Source organism: Protopterus annectens, chromosome 1.part2 (assembly GCF_019279795.1).
Source record: "Protopterus annectens isolate FY-2018-M chromosome 1.part2, PAN1.0, whole genome shotgun sequence".
Lineage (NCBI taxonomy): Eukaryota > Metazoa > Chordata > Ceratodontiformes > Protopteridae > Protopterus > Protopterus annectens.
The window spans coordinates 842,379,104-842,398,630 of NC_056727.1; positions in this window are offsets into that span (position 1 = coordinate 842,379,104).

Below are 19,527 nucleotides of genomic sequence, written 5' to 3' on the forward strand. Positions count from 1 at the left end.
TTATGAGTCCATCTGTAATTAGTAGACCTCATGCATGAAACATTTATACAGACCTATAGCAGCAAATTAGTGGTACATCATTCAAGAGAGAAGTTAGGAAGTAAGGCTACACATTGCAGTGTCTGACTTCAGACTTGTTTGTATCCTAACAGTAAACGTGGTTTGTTCCCCCCTCCAAAACAGGAGTGTCCCCTTGTAACTACCATGCCATAGCAGTAACTCAGCTATGCTACTCCCAAACCCACATTATATGGGTGTTGGTCACAGTTATTATCCCCCACATTTTTAGGGCAATTATATATATTTGATTATACATTTGTATGTGTTAACTAACTGATGAATTAACAACAAACACACAGAGGTAAGACAGAGAGATGTTTATTTTTAACCATAATTATGACAGTTTGTGTGACTACTAACTGCTCTATGTCCAAATATAATACAGATAAATACTTGTACAATATACAGTCCATTGCCTGACATCAATGTACACTCTTATGTAGTTGGTTGTGTGATGGATGACCCCAGTTCTGGCAAGCTGCTTCTGTGGCCAAAAGGACTAAGTCAGCCATCCTGTTTGATGAAGCTGTATTGCTGTTGAGGGTTCTAATCCTGATATAAGTAGAAGTTTTTAAGGTGTACTAGCAATATGTAGTTTGTTTTACAGACTGTGACTCCATTTCCCATACTATTATCAGTTTTGTCTTGTTTTAATTCCACATTTGCATTGTGCACTGCATGTATAAAACATTTTTGATGAGGCTTAGCCAGTTTGCGTGAGGCACGGCATTGCAGAAACAGTGAATGAGGAAATAGGATTTATGTCAGACTGCCATTTACAGACAATGGATACATTCAATTATTACTGTTAGCAACTGAAAAATCCTGGCCTGAAGTAGAGATAGGAGTGGTCTGTAGTAGCAGGTATATGTTACATAAAAGTAAGTCACAGATGTGAGCAATGCTCCTTGCGTTTGCACACTGCTTACCTATGCACAGACAGGTAAAGAGGCAAATACGCATGTGTCTATACTTAGTTAACCATAGCGCAAATCTGATACTTCCCATGCTATTGCATTACATACATACATATAATATGTCCTTAGTACCCTATCATTCTCAGACCCCATGTCTCACCTAAGACTACATGTGAAAACATTGCAAAATGAGGGTACAATATAAGTATATGTACATATATTGACGATCCATGCATTTGTTTCTCCATCAGCAACAACACCAACAATCACAATAAGCCTGGGTCTCCTTGATTTTACCACACACATATATCAACCACTGTACAAGTTGTAATATATAATGTTGTGTGCTCCCTCATGTACAGGGCCAATTGGTGGTGCTCACAAGCCTGCTCCTCCAAATGCAAATAGACACATATACTCAATAAGGGTATTGTTGTTATATGGTTTGGCTACTAAGCAGTATTCATTTGCTAAGCTACTAGCCTCAGATGACTCTAAGAAGCAGTGTGACTATGCAGGCCTCCCAAACTATTGTTCAACACATGACTTGGATATGTCATCTTGTATAGGTTCACCTGCAGTCTTGCATTAATCTGACTTGTGCTTTGGCACATGCATTAATTACTGTGTTCTGTAGTCCCTCTACTGAGGTAGGTAGGGGTTCTAATCTCAGTGCACTCAAGTGTGTGTGTGTCTACAAACAAGAGTGGAGGTGTGTTTCCCAATGCAACTTCCCCTTTGTTATGGATTTCCATTGCTTTGCTGCTTGCACATACATCCATTACAAGCATACCTCCAAACCCTTGTCCCCCACACAACTTGCTGATGTCATCTACTATAAGATCACCTGCAGTGATGCTAAAGTAGACTTGTGCTGTGGTGAGTGCATTAATTACTATGGTCTATAGCTTGTAAACCTAAATAGATAGGGATTCTATCCTCACTGCAGCCAACTTGGTATTTGTGTATTTCCATAAAGAAGACTGGAGTCATGTATTCCACACTGACTTCCCAAATGGCAACATATTGCATTGTTTTAGTGCTTGCAGAAACATCCAGTGAATGTAAGCCTCCAAACTCTTGTTCTCTACATGGCCTGCTGATATCATCTGCTATAATATCACCTGCAGTCCTATTAAAATCAGACTTGTTCCATGGTGCATGCACTAAGCACTGTGTTTTATAGTATGTAAGCTTAGAGTGGTAGGATTCTATTTTTCAGCAGTCAACTTGGTGTGTGTGTATGTTTCTATAAGGAAGGATGCAAGTGTGCATCCCACACTGACTTCTCAAATGACATGGTTTTGTACTGTTTGGTGTGGCATAAACATCCAGTTGAAGGAGGCCTCCAAACTCTTGTCTCCCACATGGTCTACTGATGTCACCTACTATAAGGTCACTTGCAGTCCTGTGAAAATCAGATTAATGCTTTGGTGTGTGCATTAAGTACTGTGTTCTGTATTCTGTAAACTTAGATATGTGGGGGTTTTATCATCACTGCAGTCAACTTGTTGTGTGTGTGTGTGTGTGTGTGTGTGTGTGTGTGTGTGTGTGTGTGTGTGTGTGTGTGTGTGTGTGTGTGTGTGTGTGTGTGTGTGTGTGTGTGTGTGTGTGCATGTGTGTGTGTGTTTGTTTCTATATAGAAGGGTATAAGTGCGTATCCCTCACTGCAGTTAGCTATTGATGGATGATACACAAAGCATTTTACAGCAGCCTATGGAACATTGTCCTCTTATCTTCAAATGACACTGCTGATGTCGTCAGTGATATCAGATTATTGGATATATACATCACAACAGGCTGTGGTCACACACTGGCCTGACAGACTGGTAGATGTCACCTCATCCTATACAAGACAGACAAGAGTGACATTCCTGTTATTATGACATCTATTTGCAAAGATAATAGACAGCTTGACACATCTAAACACACAGGAGTCCCCATGGACTATGATGTTTGTGGACGATATTATGATCTCTAGTGAGAGTAGGCAACAGGTTTAGGAAACCCTGGACAGGTGGAGATATGCTCTACAGAGGACAGGAATGAGGGTCAACAGGACTAAGACAGAATATATCTGCGTGAGTGACAGGGATGATAGTGGAATGGTGAGAATGCAGGGAGTACAGTTGGTGAAGGTGTATGATTTGAAATACTTTGGATCAACAGTTCAGAGTAATGGTGAGTGTGGAAAACAGGTGAGGAGAGTGCATGCAGGGTAGAGTGGGTGGAGAAAAGTGTCCTGAGTGATTTTTGACAGACGGGTACCAATAAAAGTGAAAAGGAAGGCGTATGATTTGAAATACTTTGGATCAGTTCTTAAGGCACTGGACATCTATTCCAAAGGTTTTCATAATAGCTGACTATGTAGTGAGACATACAAATGCCCCACTAACTGGCTTAAATAAGTATAAGTTTAAGTTCAGCTGTCTGGCAGAAGTAGTCATCACACATGCAATCATGTCGCTCAGCAAATCCTGCACTTAATCGAGCATACTTCATGTTGGTATGCACAATTTGGGATGAGACCATATGAAATATATGAACACAGACATGATTGAGCTTTCTAAATGTGGGTCCCAGCCAGGTATGTCCCTGTGTTTGAGCTGCACTATACCCTCACCTAGGATTATACCACTATGTAAAGAACAACAGATTTTCTGAACTTTCCTAAGTTTCAGGTGTCATTCTAAGGTGATACAGTACCTACCAGTGTGGGATGACATGGTAGAAAGAGCACACTGCTTTATCAGGCATAAGGCACTTCACTGCACCATAATCCCTTTATTAGGCAATGTCACAAAAGCAGAATACCAATGCAAAAATATACAACGCCAACATAGTAAGGGCCATACTGCTAAACCTAGGAGTTCACATCTTAAACTGCACTCTGTGTAAGCACTCTTTGCAGGGAAGATTTTGATGTCTGTGAAGTCACAAAAACCTGTTTCAGGGCTGCAGTAAATAGTTTTGTCTTGCAAGGCTACAATGCCTTCCAAATATCCAGGCAGCAAATAGAAGTTGTGTGAAACACATGAGGTGTCATATCTATTTACATTGAAGATAATTACATGTCAAAATTGGTTACAGAAGATAACTATATGGAGTTATTCTCCATCCAGTGTACTATGAATAGGAAACCCCTTCATGTTATCACCATTAATAGGTCACCATCCATAATCACTAAAGGCCACACAGCCTATTACTACATGGAACAACTAAAGTAGAACAAAACAACACAGGCAGGGGTGAGTGAAACTATTCATCCACGGATTAAGATAATTATAGGACAACAAACTCACTTGCACAATATTACCTGGAGTTTGTAAGCTGAAATGCCATGGAAGAAATAGTGCACCATCCCTAAAGGTTATCTCATATTGCAGACCTATTCCTCAACAATATGAGTGAACAATGTAATGGCACATGTGTAGTGCCTGCACTGTTAATCCACCCATAAAGCAGTATGGTTTGAAATAGATATAAAGGAGGAATCAGGTTCAAAATCATTACCCAAGGTAATTACACCCTCCTAAGGGATGGTCTAGTCTACTTCCAAGCCCCAGTTTCCACAAAGGACATTAGCAGCTATATTAAGTAACTCTTTGATGCCCTGTCTACACATCTAAACAAATGTATACACACAGCCTTACCTGATAGGCTCAAACAAAGATACTCCAAAAAATAAAACCATTATGGCTGATGTCTGTCATTACCACATTATACAGTAAGTGAAAGAATCTGCATTTACAAATACAGCATTGAGAAACCTGGACTGGAAGGCCACTCTCCTTAGTGTAAACATGCTAATAAGACACCTTCAAAATCCCTCACAGAGCAACTATGCTAATAATTTACACAACATGTCCAGGGATAACCATAAGGCTTGCGTCATTTACTTCTGCAAACTGATATGTATAACTGAGATGTATTTGGAATTAATTGTGCATGTTAGCACACACGCTGACCCAGTGTAAATTCCAAACCTGCTAGCAGACATAGTTGGTGAAAATTGTCCCTTCTCCCACCACCAAACTTACTACAAACCATGTGTACAACATCACCTCCAACCTGTGGTACCTACAAGGAGAAAGTTATCACTGCCCTCTTTAAGACTAGGAGCACAGTCTCCATGGGACCAGATGGCATTTTGGGCTGTGTTCTTCGTGTGCTTCAACAGTGAGCTACTCCACTAGGCACCATATTCAATGACAGTCTGAATACTGCTGTTGCCCACACTAAATGGAATACAGTGTCCATCTTCCAAAAACACAAGGGATGATTGGCAAAATTCAAGTGCAATTATAGACCCATAACTTTATGCAACCTCTGATGTAAGGCAATGGAAACAATTTACATGCATCTCAGACACAAGGACATTGATGATCTCCAAACACTAGATGTGTTCCAGTTAGGTATTTTTAAGGCTAACTTGTGGCTGGAAAACCTGGTGGGATTGATGGATGTCACCAGAGACATACACAAAGTCAAAGCAGTCACACATCCTATCATAACTTGGCCAAGGCCCTCAACACAATCCAACATTCAGTCTCAGTGAGAAACTAATCAAGGTGAATATCAAATTCTACTTTATCAGTTGGTTTGCAAATGGGATCACAGACCAACAGCATTCAGTCACAGTGGGAGACTGCTCCTCAGGCATCAGACCTGTCACCTGTGTGGTAACAGAAGTGTCAGTGCTGAGGCCCCTCATGTTTGACATATACATCTCAGAAGTCCTGAACAAAAGAGAGGGTCTATGGCAAAACCATCTTTGTGGCACTAATGACTGCTGATAAAGCCATGGGTGTGACATCTGCTGCACAAAAATGCATCAGCATACCCTGTTGTAATAACAAATATTCCTGCTTACTATAAAATAACAAAGAATACAGTATTTCCCAGTTCTGTATTGATAGACCTAAGAGCACATGTCAATGCAACCTGGGTCTACTGTGGGGAGGTAGGCATTCTACATCTTATATTTGATTAGCAACAGCATTACATCAATAGCATAATATGTTATCAATCACCTAAACTAATCTCTCATCAGTCACCTTAATGAATATAATCCTCCTTTTGATATGCATTGTATCAGACACCTGCATCAACTTTACAGAGTGCAGCCTAGGAATTGTGTTTGCAAAACAAACTCATACACTCACATGAACCAATATTTAGACCCCAATACACACATGTATATATATATACACACACACACACACACACACACACACACACACACACACACACACACACACACACACACACACACACACACACACAGAAACACACACACACAGACACACACACACACACACACACACACACACACACACACACACACACACACACACACACACACACACACACACACACACACATAGATGCACGCACATGCACAAATGCACACTTATTCACCAGTCACCAAACAAGTCCACCTACAGCCAATCACAGTCATTCATACATGGACAGACAGACAGACATGCATACACATTCCCGACCTAACTACCCCTAATGTGACCCCCCACACACACACACACACACGCATATACATATTCATGTGTCTTCATTCATGCCCCTACAAGCACGCACAAACACATCAGTACTCAAGCAGACACTAACTACCCCTCCACCCTTTTGTCTTCACTGAACTTGCTTGCTCTACACCTGCATCCATTGGAGTGAATAGGTGACCTCCATCTTTTGACAGTGTTCACTTTTTTCTCCAACAATAAACTTCTGTTCTGCCCAGTACTTATCTCAATTGGCCTGCAGCATAAATGGGGAGCCACTAGCATTTCAGTGGGAAGGCACATGTTTAATGAGAATTAACAACTTCCCCAGATCGCCACATTATCATGCAGCTCTGCCCTACACACTGCCCACCATAATGAGGCATCTTCTAGTGGGAAACCTCAGCAGCAGGTAGTCTAAGAACCCAAAAACCTTACTATAAGGAGTGAAACAACTGCGTTAAAGCTTCCCCAGCACAATAAACCTTTTAGAATTGCAGATTGATTAACAAATAAGATCAATGTGGACCTTAGAAAATCAATCATTTATCAAGTTTCAAACATGCCATATAAATTTATACCCATTGCTCTAATAAACCTCAGAATTATTCTACGTGGTTAATATCTAACGCTATACTCTGCTATAGTATATATCTCAATATATCATTTGTCGATTTATACAGAAAAATATACATAGATAGATGGATAGATAAACAGATGCATAGATAGTTGTATAGATAGGCAATTGCATTTGCAGCTAAACCATGTAGATTTACAAATCTGTGAGAAATAATGATACCTATAAGTCCACTATGGAAACATCAATATAATCAAATGTTCATAATAAAGAATGTTTTGTCTGAAATTCATTTGATCGCTTCTGCCAGCTTTAAATTTGTCCAAGATCATGCACAGTGGGGATCAGGGAATTTGCCCTATTCCCACTGTAGTGCAGTCTTGGATTTGATATATATAAAATATCTGAAAATAAAACAATAACATTCAAATGCAGATATAGACTTGTTCTATATATGTGGTTTCATAGACAACTGTACACAATGATAATTCCTTTCAAACATCTGTTCCCCTGGAAGGTATATATATATATATATATATATATATATATATATATATATATAAACACACACACTTATGGGGCAGCAACAAAGGATGAACTGATGTTGAAAAATTACTTGTATCAATTGATGCAGACTGTGTGACAGAGAGAAATCACACAGAAACCAGCAAGAAATAGCAAAAGCTTCCAATGATTAAAGTAAAATGATAACCAGGCTTGCTTATTTTCAGTTATGGCATTTTAGAGTAAGCAATTTCCATAGATTAGGAAATTTTACTAAATCACTCAGCAGTGTTTGTTTATACTTTCTCAGTAATAATGCTTTTATAATGAAATCTCACCACAGTTTATTGAGATCTGGTCTCAGTTACAAAAAAAAGTATTTTGTTTACAAAACTCTTAGCCCAAGCTGAGATCAAGCCTAAAAACTGTATCAAGAAACATTTGCAGCTCGGTGGTTGAGTGTTATATATTGAGGTACTTATTGAATGACACTGTGTAATTCTAATTAGGACTAGCATAGTGCTAGCATTCTGAGAAAAGCATTGCAAAGTAAATTAAAGAACCATGTTACAAGCAGCAGTAGTGCATGTCATGCTATAGATACACTGCTATAGTAAGGTTGGGAGTAAGGGCATGTCCATTGCTGCTGCTGCTGTTATAGGACAGGATAAGAATGGTCACAGCATGACAGCAGAAAGGTATGAGGCCACCAATCTGAGAGAACTTGGCAGCAAGCAGACATGGGGGTCAACCAAGGCCAGTCATGCACACACACACACACACACACACACACACACACACACACACACACACACACACACACAGACACACACTCTGACTGACATGTGTTAACCACAAGTGTACATATCTTGCCATCAACCCAAGAGAGCAGCAATGGCTTGAAAAATCCAATTCCTAGAAGATGGTGGTGTTCCTACAGACAATATGCACAGAGGGAATGCGCATCTTGTAGACAAGTAAAAAAGAAGAAAGACTGGCAGGAAGTTGTGCAACACATCAGTGCTGTGAGTGACCATAATGGAACACTATTACCAGTACTTGTGCACCTCTGGGCCACCAATATGATGTTGTATACCAATACTAAGGTACAAGACAAAGCCAGGGACAGGTCCACCACAGGAGGTGGAGAACCAAAACATAAGCAGCTCACAGAGGTGGAAAATTTCCTGGAAACCATGTATGGGGTAAGTGAGTGAACATCCTGCAAAAAAATTATTGTGGATGAGGACAAGATACTGTTATCCCCTCCACTATTCACCCATAAATGATCTAGTGTCTAAACATCTTAAATCTGATGGCTATCAAGGATATGGTCTCCTGAGTCACAACACTACAGATTAAAATATAAAAAGGTACACAAATACAAATCACCAAAAAACTTATTAATTGAAGCTTTGCCACAAGAAAATGCATGAACTATGCAGTGATATCTGAGTTATGGACCTACACCATCCTCTTCTAAGAATAAGCTTTACATGGAACATATCACCAACCAGATTCTTTGGCGCAGCTCCATAGATTCTTTTCTTATCAGGCTGTCTTGATTTTAGTGTCATGCAGTTCTCATTTCACCACAGTAACAGCATTTTGAATAAACTGTTGCATTCACATATATACACATTCTTTTTTTGGAAAAGACTTGTAATATTCTCCATTGCTACAGTCTTCAGTCCAGGCCAATGGGGAAAAAGATCCAACAGCTATAGTCTTGCTATATAAAATATGGTCTCATGATGGGTGCAATTTATTACTTCATAATGTCATTCCTGTCAACCTATTAGAGCAAGAAATCTACACAAAGTCATAAATAATGGGTGGACAAAGGCCCAAAAACAAGGATACTTTTTAAATATTGCTCTTACAAACTTAGATTTTGCATTAGCATAAATCTTCTAAAAGCCATGAAGGCTGAAATTCAAAAGTATGTCATTATTTTGACTTCAACCCTCAATGATTTTCCAGGTAACCACAATTTTATGAGAAACAGATCAAAACTATGAGGCAAAAATCTGGACATTCTGCAAAAGTCTGTATGGTTGGGAGGTATGCATAATGTTATTTCAGTTGCTTCTGTTAATATATTAAGGAATAATCAGTGATATATGTTGTAGCATAAACTAATCAATTGTGGGTATTTAGAGGTTAAAACTCAAATAAAAAGAATAAATATTTTTGACTAAATTGTTGATGTATATATGTATGCATGTAAAAATGTATTTATGTAAGTGTGTATTATGCATGTATGTATTTATTTGCTGGTTGGCTAGTTTGCTTCTTTATTTAAATCTGTTTACCTGGTAGAAAGGCAGGCTGGAATAAGAATAACCCCTTACAACTATGAGGCAGGCACCATTGCAAAAATTTTACAAATATAAATGATGGTAATATCCACAATTTATTAATGACATAATTTTAAGTGCATATGTAATTTAGGTTAGTCTATTTGTAAAAGTGAAATGTTTTTTTGTTTATCTTGTTGACACTTCACAGCATCTGTAACATACTTGTTATTTGAAAGAACAATCAAAGCCTAAAAGAGAAATCTGAAAAGGTTAATAGGATACTCAGTAATAAAATTGCCTCTTTTAACTTATTTTTACCCTCACAAAAAAAAAACATCTAAGTAAGCTGTTGAAGTAACTTTTTTTCTGTTTGATGTATGCATCTATATTTTATATTTTATGTTTACTACAATGTAAAAAGGAAATATTTCAGTGTAGACGTTTTCCAACAGAATGTACATTCATAATATGCTATATCCGTTTCATTTTAAAACTTTTATTGCAATAATATAACAATTGCTAAAAAAACAAATAGTATACAAATACAGTGGAAAATCATTTCTCAGCAAACTGAATTCCTAGCATTTCCTTATCCTAATTGTTTTCTTGAAATATTTATAGTTTACTCTTTTTCTTTGAAACATGAAAAAAGGCTCTTGGCACATCTTTCTTCAGAAATTGAGACAAAGCCCTGAAAGATAGCTTAGAATGTTACTAGATGAACAGCGCAAATTAAAAAAAAAAATGAAAGAAAGAAAAAAAAAACATGCTTGGACACCATTTATATTTAAAATGTAAGTAGTTTTGTCATTCCTATAAGACAGAAAATGACAGTAGTAATGTGCATCAAATACTTGGTAAAAGGGTAAGACTATCGAAGTAACTGAATTCTTCCCACGTACTGCCTCATGTAAGTCATCAAAATCTTCTGTTACTGCTTCTATAATACCTTTCTAACCATACCTCTAAAAGGTTGTGCTTGCATCTGTTTTTCCAGCAATCCCATTATTGATGTAAATATAATGCCTCATCCTTAGAACCTGAAATACAGGTGATAGGAAATGTCAGATATGCTGTGTGGAATAGGCAGGATGTTTTCATATGTTTCAGGCCTGACAGTGAGTTAAGGTCATTTGGGTGAGTTTACTGCTAGAATGGGAAACTATCTATGTTAAGCAAGCCAAAAGATATTGGAAATTTGTAGTATTAGATAACAGCTGGATGGAAAAAGAGGAAGGCTGTTGCTACATGTATGTGGGGGTGAGACTTCTCATTGCAAAGAACTGGAACAGTGAAATAATTTGGAAGAAGGAGAACGTGGTTGGAAAGAATATCAAAGTATGTAAAAGGGTTATAGTGGCCCTGTAAGATAGAATAGAGCATACATAAAGAGCTGAAATAGCTAAGGGAGATGTAACTATTAGTTAAAGGGACAGTATAATGAAGATAAAGGGGATTTTTTATGTAAATTGTCCCTTTGGGCCAAGATTGATAGCATAATATGACAGGATTCTTATGGGGTTCACTGTAGGGATGAGAAATTTGAATATTTAGGTCTGTCGTCATTTACTTCTGTTAAACAAAGGGTCTGATACTATAATACACTCAACATTTGTCATTCATAATGTTGATTCAGAAATATTTCTATTGATCAGTTATTGTTGTTATATGTTCATTGTACATATGAATATATATATATATATATTTAATAAAAAAAACTATAAACCCATTTCTTGAAATATGAATGCTAAACTTTGTGATAAATTCCCTGATCCATCCATCCTGCCTTCCCCAGCAGTATTGCACATACGGCTGACATCTTTTGAGATTGCACCATTTTAATCCATTGATTTAGAATGATGCAATTTTAAAGGAAAGCAAGTATAGAAAATGAAACAACTGTAGCTCCAATCATAGACATAGTTTGGAGAAGGATTAATAATTTCTTAAATAACTTGTCAATCACATCAACCACATCAGCAAATCTCCCTTTTAAAAAGGTCAGTCATATACATATACATTTGATTGAAATGTTTTCTAATATTTTCATTCAAACTAGCTAGTGAGAGAATACCATATTGTGGACTTTTCAGCCTGTACATACCCAAAAACATACCCCAGTAGAAGGGTGAGCACTAACTCCAGTCTTGGAGAATCTGTCTACCTTACCATTTTTCCCATGATAATGAATTTTGTTTTAATTGCATTCCCTTGTAGCTCCTGTTCATCTACAATTTCCACTAGGATGACAATCTCAAGTGTATGATCAATGAGAGAGACATCTTCAGAGACATCTGTTCCAACATATTTTCTTATAATTTTATGAGTGTCAACCTTATCTCAAGTGATAGAGTAAGGAGCTAGTATACAAATTAAACAAAAGTGATAAAACTTCAGTTTTATTTAGGCTTTTAGAAACATAATACCAGATTCCAATGACAGAGCAAAATAAGACAAGTATAAATAATTATAAAAGAACACAATTTTGCAATAGGTTAAAAGAGTTCCAAATGAGTAATCCCACCCATTCAAAGGCAGTTTAAAAAAAAAAAACAAATTTTATGTGAGTTATGAATGCTAGCCAAAGGCTGATATTCCAGAATCCATTGAGGTAGAAAGTTTTAAACCTTGCCAGACTTCTTCCTCATGGAGAATTCTTCTTAGCTCAACAGTTCTCTTAGTTCTTCTTAGAAGCCAAGCATTCATACAGAGGCTACTGATTTCATGAATTATAAAGGGATAACATAATTCCTCATAATTTCACACAAGTTATTTATTCCACATAAACCCATCTTTTTATTTCAGATATTTTTCCCACAAGTGGTTCATTAACTGTAATGGATCATTCATAGAACTAACATCAGCAATTATCTGGTTGAAATCTTTGCATGAAGTATCTCACAAATAATGTTCACAAAAATGTTTAAGGCTTTATAAAGAAGCACAGTTGGGCTGTAATTCATTAATAAGGTTCTATTATGTTTTATGTACATTCTTCATAAATGGTAATAATAATCTCCCATACCATATAATATTTATAGATATCTTATGTATTGGATTCAAGTATTAATGAGAATGTATAAAATATATGGCCATTTTTCTGCATCATCTTCGTATATCTCCCATCAGAGTCCTTCTATGTAAATGACTTTCCATGCCTTCAAATTATCTATCAATGTACAGATTTACAATCTGCAAGCACCCTGTTGGGAAAAGAGTGGTAATTCCTACAAAGGCAGATGACTCACAGCACTGCTGTCATTATATAAATCACTTTACTGTGTATACCACACTTCTACTATGATGTCATTACTAGTGGGATAATATCTGGTCAGCTTTGAAGAAAGAAGTATAAAATGTTTATAGGGGTAGCATCTTTGGATTTTTCTAAAATGTACAACACCATAGTCAATTACTTGTTCAACTCATTGCTTCAGAAACTATAGACAGACATTCTTACTTCCAATGGTTCTCTAGTTATTTATAGGCTATAATACAAAAGAAAAAAATGGGGGGTATAGGTTGTCTCTAACACAGCAACTATTCGTTTTTTCAAAATTCATTGATAACATTGTCAACAATGTGCAAAAATGGTGTGGATACTCTACTATCAATGAATATGTAGATGACTTACCCTTGGTTTGTTCAGGTGATATAGTGTGTAAAGTACAAAATGCCCTCCTGAATAGATATGACAAGCAGGTGGACACTCTAACTGGTTTTGGCTGTCTTCTCGGTACTCTGATGACAAAATGCATACTTTTGATGGCAGAATTGTAAAAGTAACTGATCATACCTTGCTGCTATTTATAGTAGCAAAGGATGATATAAAGGTTGCAGTTTGTGAATTATAAAAATTGTGTGAGGGAATGTAGCCCGATAGTAAATCACATTTGACTATGATATTATCACTGTTTTGAAAAAAGGATAACCAGTAACTTGATAGTCTCCACAGGATTAAACATTTCCTTGGGTTCCTATTATATGATCGAAGATGCATTTCTTCGAATGCATCTTGATCGAGCTTGAAAGCACAAAACGTCAAAATAGTGAAATGCCATATAAGCGATTTCTTTCTCTGGGAAAGAAATTGCTTGTCCGCCTCAGTCACTTTGCCATTTTCATCACTGTAGTGTGATTTCAGAGTTGGTATATTTAAGTAGGGGGGTGGGGGGCAAAGCACCCCACTTTATGTAATGTTTGAAAGTTTTTTTTTTTTTTTTGTGGAACAGCAATTTGTTTCCCTTGGGAAAGAAATTGCTGTTCTAAATGTTCAGGATTGTAAGCTTTCATTTATATGTGGTCAATAAATCAGCATTCACTTTTTTAAGCGTTTGCTGATTTAATATAGACCCCATTTCCTCCTATAGATGTCCATGAGAAGAATTTCAAGGCTTTTCTGCTCCTGGCATTAGTTAATGCTTCCATCCAATACATTAATCATCTATCATATGTCACAGCCACATCTGAATCCAAGTATCATGATGTGGCCACATTTGCCAAAATGATAGGCAAAGAAAGAACCACTACAACAAACTCATTCAATGGGGGTGGCTAGAGTCACAGAACAAACTCAGAGTGGCTCACCTCCTATTTCCCTTTATATGCTATGCAAGCTGTAAGGCACATTTATGATCTGTTCCACAAAATGGAGAAGTACTGTGGGACTATATATTGTTAAGCTGTAAAATAAGAGAAGGAATAATCTATAATGAGATGGCATATTTGTGTACTACCTTGCTGCAAATTGTAACAGTATGGCAGTGTAGATCCCTGAAATGTATCTGTATGAGTATGTAACCAGCCAAACAAGATATACTTAACATAATTTAATTAAGCAGTTTACTGAGTGTTGTAATTATATTAAACAGGGAAAATGAAAAAAAGTTATTGTGAGTACTCAGCATTCAAGTGTTATAAATCTGTGTGCCCACTGTACATGCTTATGTACTTAAATTAATAATAATATTGATTAATTCAGTTTAATTATATGTTATTGATGCATCAGTATTTTTGCCATATCTTCTGATTTGTTTTCTGCTGAAATGGTAGGTTATGACAGAATGCAACACATACTTGCTTGGGTTACTATCTTTGCATCAACTGCTAACAATGTGAACTCAAAGTCAAAATAATATATTTCTATGATATTAAACATCTTTGCTTATGCACATTTGACATTTTGATATTTATTGGTAACATCTACATTATGTTTATGCAAAACTGCACTGATGTTACTGTGCAACATAAATATTTTCTATCACCATTAATTTCATTATTAGCTGCAAATGTAGTACTGAAAATGTACTTCAGGGAGTAGGCTATGCTACAGAGCAGAGGAAGGAAAATATACCTTAATCCAAAGTGTGCATCAAAGAAAAACAATGCAGGACACACTTTTATGTGGTACTACACATGTTATGAAGCTGACATAAAAGTATTGCCATCATATAACTTTACATGTCCAGTTACTGTACAAGTGCTATGAGGCCTTATCTCCCAGCTCTAAGACTGTATGCATTCCTGATGTGCAAGATACTGTTAGATCATCACACTGACGATTTTCATTTATTTTTCCCATTAACCCTTCACAAAGTGTTTTTGTTTTACTGCACATTTCTTTTTTTATTGATTTTCTTTTGCACTGCCACAGAAATAAATAAACAATAGTACTAAACGTAAACATATGTAGCATTCTGCATTTTGCTTATTACTTCAATGTTCCCTCACTAAAACACACACATTGCATTCTACTCTCGCCACAACAGGGTTATTTTTCTACATCCAGACTGCCTTTTTTCTGTTTTTCTTTATTCTTTGATTGGTAAGAAGTTAAATGTCTTATTATGTCAAAAGATAAAGCTTTATTTTATACAAATTTCCTTCAGTGTCTTCACATTACAGTCCAAGAAATTTATGAAGTAATCCTGGGGCTCACTGATATGAGGTTGTGCCTGTTTGCCCTTGAAAGTACTTGTGAGTCTGTAGTCGAAGACATCATTTTATATTAGCAAATATGCTGCATTTTATTAATGAATATGTTCAATTATCATGCCTGCATCTGGCACAACTGTTTCTTTTTATCTTCCCTTCACAGCTGGCACCATCAAATGAAAAGAGGGATAAATGAATTATGTTGCACAGTTCCAGGGCATTAAAAAGGTTTCTTTGCAAGCATGAACTATTTAACAAATAAATATCAGATGCTTCTATCCCTCTGTTAATTCTTGGAGTATTTTCCAAGGCAGCTCATTTGGCTCCTGGTCATAACTCCCTTAATGACAGCTAGCATTTTAGAGCCCATGAACTGTAAATGATTGTGTGTAATATGCACTTTAATTCAGTACTGGGACCTGAATCTTTCTCACTAAGGTAAACTGGAAGTGACTGCACTGTCACATTCCATAATTATGCAAGGCTCTTCAAGATTGTTTCAAGGACAATGAAGAAAGGGGGCAGAAGACAGGGGATGGTGATGGAATAAGTTGACTAGAAAAATGCATTATGCCACCCTCACACAAAACCATTTTAAGAATGGCAGCTATGTCAGCAATGTTTAAACTTTTTATGTCTTTCAGGTTTAAAGGAGACTCTTAATGGATCTGAATCTAGGTTACTAATTACTCTCTTCCTTTCCATTAAAAGCATTTTTACAACAATCAGAATGCTTTCCAATGCATTTTTTTTTGTAGAATTGCATGGGTTGATCAACAAAGTGTATGTGTGTGGGGTGTGTGTGTGTAGTGTGTGTATATGTGTGTGTGTGTGTGTGTGTGTGTGTGTGTGTGTGTGTGTGTGTGTGTGTGTAGGCTGGATTCAATAAACCCTTCAAAGCTCACTAATTCCGTGTGCACATTGTGCCGTGAAGCACCCATGGTACCATGTCAATTTCTATTCAGTAAATGGATCTACGCTGAGTGTAGAGAAGTGCAAACCTGGTAGATATTGTGGAACGCTAATTACAGCATAAGCAGCTGAATTGTATGCTATTCAACAAGCTATAAAGCAATTGTGTACACTCAGTGTAGGTTTTTGCCTCAAATTCCAAAGCCTGTTGTAATACAGACATGGAAACTACTCCACACAGAAAGAATGTTTGGGCTGATGCTGCACTTCTGCATGCGTACATGCAACAGGCTCATATCTCTGTTGCTGCTGCTGCTGCTGCTGATAGACCTTGGCCAAGAAGGAGAAGGGTATTTAGACCCTGTTTAACTTTTCATGGTCTGAATGAGGTAGAAACGATAAAGCACTACAGGGTGGAGAGACACACTACAGGAACTCTGCAATCACTGACATCCTCAACTAACAGCCAGGGCACACCGGGGAGGACCAACACCTATGGAGACTAAGGTATGTGTAGCACTTAGACTTTTAGCTACAGGAAACTTCCAGAGACCAGCAGGAGACATGGTGGGATGTCACAGGCATCAGCAACCAAGATCCTACATCAGTTCCTGAATGCTGTGCTACAGCATGCCAGTGACTACATACATTTTCTCCGTACCCCCAAGGACAGAGCTACAACTATGCAGGGTTTCTGCTCCAAAGCACACTTCCCTGAATTCCTGGGTGTCATAGACTGCACATGCATTGAGATCAAAACACCATCCAGGGAACAGTGAAAGGTGTACATAAACAGAAAGGGCTTCCACTCCATTAACATCCAGGTCATGTGTAACACTAACAAAATCATCCTGAAAGTGTGTCTTGGCAACCCCGGCAGTCACTATGACTCACACATCTAGCTCAACTCTCAGCTCTACCACAGTTTTTCTAGGGGTGATATCCCACAAACTCATTTTTGTGTAATGCAGGGTATGCACTTCAATCACGGCTGATGATGCCCATCAGAAATGCACACACACCCACTGAAGAATGCTATAATGAGGCACACACTCAAACAAGAAATATCACAGCACATGTGTTTGGTCTGCTGAAGTCACAGTTCCAGTGCTTAGATACATCAGGGGGTCCATGCACTATGATCCCAGTAGTTGCGCTGAATTTCACTGCCTGTGCTATCCTTCACAATATTAATCTGAGAAAACAGCTTCAACAGGAACACCAAGAGGAAGGGGCACACATCCCAACATCACTGGCAAAGTAAACACAGCCACATGCAGGTGAGGAGTCAAATGGGGGACTATCAGCTGCAGTGGGTGTAGGTAGACATAGGCATGCACAATATGCCATTGGCCTAGCGAAGAGGCAATGGGTGGCACACATGTTGACCACCTAAGGGGTAAGACTTATGCAGATACATACAGTAAAAGTGATGCAAGCCAATGCTCACAACCTTTACTTACCCATGTAATGGATGTGTTCTGCTAGAATCACACAGAGTCAGCCCGGAATTAAAACACTTGTAACACCAGAACTATCAAGGTAAGTGCTGAACCTGGAACAGAAAAATAAATGGTTAACAACAGAAGTAAATGGCAGATCCTTGCATACTGTTAATTGCTAATGTACGTTAATAGAATGTGGGTGAGTTTTATAGCAAATACACAGCAAGTTGACAACACTGATGGCATGGGTTACAATTTTGAAGGTGTGGATTGCGGCTTATGTGTCATGCAAACCTCTCAGCTGGGCAATGTCCCTCTTAACACCTGCAAAAAGAGGTCATTTTTGGGGGAGGTGCGTTGAATTCTCCTTATAGATTACTGATGATTCATTACAGTCATACATGTTCCTGCAGAACATGTATAATACCTTACAATCATGTATTTTATATTAATGTCATAGATTAACGGTGGTAGTATTTTAAAATTGTCCATGTTGTTGCTGCTTTTGTCTAATGTTGTCCATGGTCCTGTTGCTATGTGTCCCTGATTGGTTGAGATCTATGCCAACATTTCAGTCATATTCAAGCAACTAATTTTGCACATCTTCACAATATGCACATTCCCCTGTCATGTATACTGTTGTTGCTAAATGTTTACTCTAGTGATCATGTCAGGATTTTTATATCACAACCATTCATCTCCACTAATATGTAACCTTGTGTGACAGCCACATAAAATATACTATAATATGTAATGGTATAAATAAAATACTTGCACAGGAAGTATAAAAGGCATTATTTACTGTGATATGTGCATATGTGCTTAATGTTATGCTACTGATTTGTCTTTGGAGTGTATGTACATTGACATGTCCATATGTGATGCAAATTACCCTGTATAACATGTCCTCTTCCTGTTTCTTCATTCTTAACATTCATGTCTGTGGCCCTTTCCAATATGAACACTTCCCCAAACTAGTGTAAGTATAATGCTTTCTATGTACCCTTGATGATCACCAGAATTGCTTTATTACAGTATGCAAAAAACATGTAGTGTACATTGCACCGAGTACACTTTTCTATAATGTTTTACTGCTGCATTCATTGCATTAATTTTATCCCTAGTGATCACTGTGGCTGTACACACAATTTCTTAGAGCAAGTTTGCCCATAGATAAACTTGTCTGCATGTTCTATATGCATTTATACTGCTTTACACAGTTTCCTGATAGGCAGCACTACTGCCGGCCATAAAACCTTGCTTGCATTTATGTAAGTGTGATGCACAGCATGCATATGAATTAGAACTACTGCTCACTCAGTTAACATGTAAACTCCATGTAGGCTTCACTCAAAGCCT